The sequence below is a fragment of the Chiloscyllium plagiosum genome, chromosome 5, assembly GCF_004010195.1.
Source record: "Chiloscyllium plagiosum isolate BGI_BamShark_2017 chromosome 5, ASM401019v2, whole genome shotgun sequence".
NCBI classification, from domain to species: Eukaryota; Metazoa; Chordata; class Chondrichthyes; order Orectolobiformes; family Hemiscylliidae; genus Chiloscyllium; species Chiloscyllium plagiosum.
The window spans coordinates 70,057,795-70,062,003 of NC_057714.1; positions in this window are offsets into that span (position 1 = coordinate 70,057,795).

Genomic DNA, 4,209 nt, shown 5'->3' on the forward strand with positions numbered 1-4,209 from the left:
GATTGCAGGTTAGGGAGGCGGTGCTGAGTTCGAGGGGTTTGGCTGAGACAAGGTGGGGGGAGGGGAAATGAGGAAACTGGAGAAATCTGAGTTCATCCCTTGTGGTTGGAGGGTTCCTAGGTGGAAGATGAGGCGCTCTTCCACCAGTCGTCGTGTTGCTATGGTCTGGCAATGGAGGAGTCCAAGGACCTGCATGTCCTTGGCGGAGTGGGAGGGGGAGTTGAAGTGTTGAGCCACGGGGTGGTTGGGTTGGTAAATCCAGGTGTCCCAGAGGCGTTCTCTGAAACGTTAGACAGGCCGCCTACTTGTTTCAGAGAACGTTTCAGAGAACACCTCTGGGACACCCGGATCTACCAACCCAACCACCCCATGGCTCAACACTTCAACTCCCCCTCCCACCCCACCAAGGACATGCAGGTCCTTGGACTCCTCCATCGCCAGACCATAGCAACACCTCGGCTGGAGGAAGAGCACCTCATCTTCTGCCTAGGAACCCTCCAACCACAAGAGATGAACTCAGATTTCTCCAGTTTCCTCATTTCCCCTCCCCAAACCTTGTCTCAGTCCCAACGCTCGAACTCAGCACCACCTTCCTAACCTGCAATCTTCTTCCTGACATCTCCGCCTCCACCCCCACTCCGGCCTATCACCCTCACCTTAACCTCCTTCCACCTATCGCATTTCCAATGCCCCTCCCCCAAGTCCCTCCTCCCTACCTTTTATCTTAGCCTGCTTGGCACACTCTCCTCATTCCTGAAGAAGGGCTCATGCCCGAAATGTTGATTCTCCTGCTCCTTGGATGCTGCCTGACCTGCTGCGCTTTTCCAGCAACACATTTTCAGCTCATCTTAACTGGAGCCAACAATGGAGAGATGACGTGGAAGCTGTAGAAATGCTGGATCAGTAGCTATCCACTGAGGTTGAAGATGAAGATGAAGATTACAGCATTGACCAGACAGACATCCAAGACAGAATTTTACTACTATTGATTGTTAACCACAAGAATCTGGAGAGAATCTAAGGATGAATGAAAAGGATTTGAACTTCCTTTGGTTATGTAACTTTCTTTTGGTTATATGACAAGCAGTCCCTGCTTAATGCAAAGGGCATGCATATCTGGATATTTTTGCAGTGCTTCAATTTTCTGTTGCTGAATGAATCTTTCCATATCCATTCAAATGTATGCTTGGTATCTTCAGATGAGGGGGAGTGTGGTACTGGAAAAGCACAGCAGGTCAGACAGCATCCGAAGAGTAGGAGAATCGGCATTTTGGGCATAAGCCCTTCATCAGTCCTCACTTTCTCCTATCTTCAGATGATCCCACTTTCAAGTATGTACACTTTACATGTCCTATTGACCATTAGGGAGAGAGAAGTAGTGAGTGAGTCAGGTCATTAATATTATATGACACTAAAATTAGGTAGCTCAGTCAACAGGCAAGATGATGTGGAGATGCTGATATCATAGTGTTTTGCAGTGACATCTCTCACGATAGTGAGCAGAATGGGAGCAATTACAAGGAATTTCATTTTCACCTTCCCATCATCAGTTAATCATCAACTTTTCAGAGGCCACATTAATTTTAAGTTGCCCAGAAGTGTTTGAGAATCCCGCAGGATAGTTTTTAACTTGAGAAAGGTGCACTTTGTGCCACTTTCTCAGCCTATCTATGCGCTACAAGGCAGTGTGGGCATGTGAACTTCCCATTACATACTGTCTTGAATGGCAGTGTGCTCCTTTGTAAAGCTGATGGAGAGAATGTAACTTTCATCCCAGAGATATGTGGATTTAACACTGAAAACCTACATGCACTCAAGGGGTGGATGATGTGTGTATGTTGGACCCTAGCACAATACCTGAATATTGCTGGCACCTTCAGTATTGTCTACGTCATTAAAATGCAATGCTTCGACTGTGGTCAAAAGACTAAGGTATAACCTGAAAACAAAAAATGCTGGAAATTACAGTGGGTCAGGCAGCATCCATGGACAGAAAGCAAGCTAACCTTTCGAGTCTAGAATACTCTGATGAGGAGTCATCTTTATTCAAAACGTTAGCTTGCTCTCGCTCTGTAGATTCTGACCCGCTGTGATCTCCAGCATTTGTTGTTTTCAGTACAGATTCCAGTATCTGCAGTCAGCTCCCACCTAAGGTACAGCCTGACCTGGTGATTCTTTTCAAGATTTCCTTTAGGCCGTATTTAATTAAAATAACGGATAAATAGAAAAAGAATATGATGCTTAAAAAAAAACAGATTTAACCAAAAATGTACTATTCAAATTTAGCAGTAAGATGAACAAGCCTTATAACGTAGATGAATAGTGATGCCCATTTAATGATAAGTCAGCTGAAAATAAGTTATGACCTAAATGTTTACATGTTGATTAAATGGGAAATAAGTACTTTTGAAAAAGAAATGAAAAGATCAAGATTGTGCAGGAGTTGGGTGGAAATTTGAGAAACATGTACTACATTGCCACATAGTGGTGAAACCTGAAAATATACTCTGTTAGGCTACATTCTTGGTTACATGGGAAAATTCCCATTAAGAAAGGCTACCAGCAATTTGAATTGGACCAATTTTACCAGAATGTGTGACAATATAACACAGCTGTGTGGACAGGAAGTGGACAATAATGCCTTACTATTATTGTTGTATTATTTATGTAAATTTTCTAAATAAGTACAATGTAGTGAGTGTTTAAGGAGAGCATAAGGTTGGAAGGAAAAGCATGTAAAGAGTCAAAAGTCAGTGATACCCCAAAAGGGGGGAATAAATTCAGAATTCTGCAAAGGGGGCTAAAAAGATAATACATTGAGAGAAAATAAACTACGAGGGCAAACTGGTGAGGAATATAAAACTTGACAATTAGAACATCATTAAATATATAAAGAGGAAGAAAAAGATCAAAGTGAACATAGGCCCCTTAGAAAATGAATCTGGGGAGATAGTCATGAGGAACAAGGAAATGGCAGAGGTGTTGAACGGATGTTTTGCATCAGTTTTACACTTGAAGATAATTGGAACATCCCATTAAAACTAAAGAACACATGGGAGGAATTAAGTGCTATCATCATCATTGGAGAAATTCTTTAGACAAAGTAATGGGGCTAAAGGCAGATAAGTCTCCAGTCCTGATGATTTGCATCCTAAGATCCGATAAGAATTAACTTCAGAGATACTGGATGCATTGAATATAATTTTCCCAAAATGGTTGGATTCTGTAGAAGTACTAGAGAATTAGAAAATTACTAATGTGGTATTCCTATTCATAAAGCAAGGGAGGCAAAAGCATTAATTATTGGCTAATTAGCTTGACATCTATTGTTGGAACAGTATTGGAATCAATTATTAGGGAAATAATAGCAGCACATTTGGAAAATCATAATCTCATAGAGTCATAGAGATGTACAGTATGGAAACAGACCCTTCAGTCGAACCCTTCCATGCCGACCAGATATCCCAACCCAATCTATTCCCACCTGCCAGCACCTGGCCCATATCCCTCCAAACCCTTCCTATTCATATATCCATCCAAATGATGCATGTTGCAATTGTACTAGCCTCCACCACTTCCTCTGGCAGTTCATTCCATACATGTACCACCCTCTGTGTGAAAACATTGCTCCTTAGGTCTCTTTTATATCTTTCCCCTCTCACCCTAAACCTATGCCCTCTAGTTCTGGACTCCCCCCACCCCAGGGAAAAGACTTTGTCTATTTATCCTATCCATGCCCCTCATGATTTTATAAACCTCTATAAGGTCACCCCTCAACCTCCGACGCTCCAGGGAAAACAGCCCCAGCCTGTTCAGCCTCTCCCTATACCTTAAATCCTCCAACCCTGGCAAAATCCTTGTAAATCTTTTCTGAAGCCTTTCAAGTTTCACAACATCTTTCTGATAGGAAGGAGACCAGAATTGCACACAATATTCCAACAGTGGCCTAACCATTGTCCTGTACAGCTGCAACATGACCTCCCAACTCCTGTACTCAATACTCTGACCAATAAATTGGTGAATTGGCCATGCTACATTGCCGATAGTGCTAGTCAGAGGGAAATGGATCTGGGTGGGTTACTCTTCGGAGGGTTGGTGTGGACTGGTTGGGCCAAAGGACCTGTGTAGGGAATCTAAAAAAACTCTTCAAAAAATCTTTAAAAAATAAAAGAAAGCATACCAAATGCCTTCTTCACTATCCTATCTGCC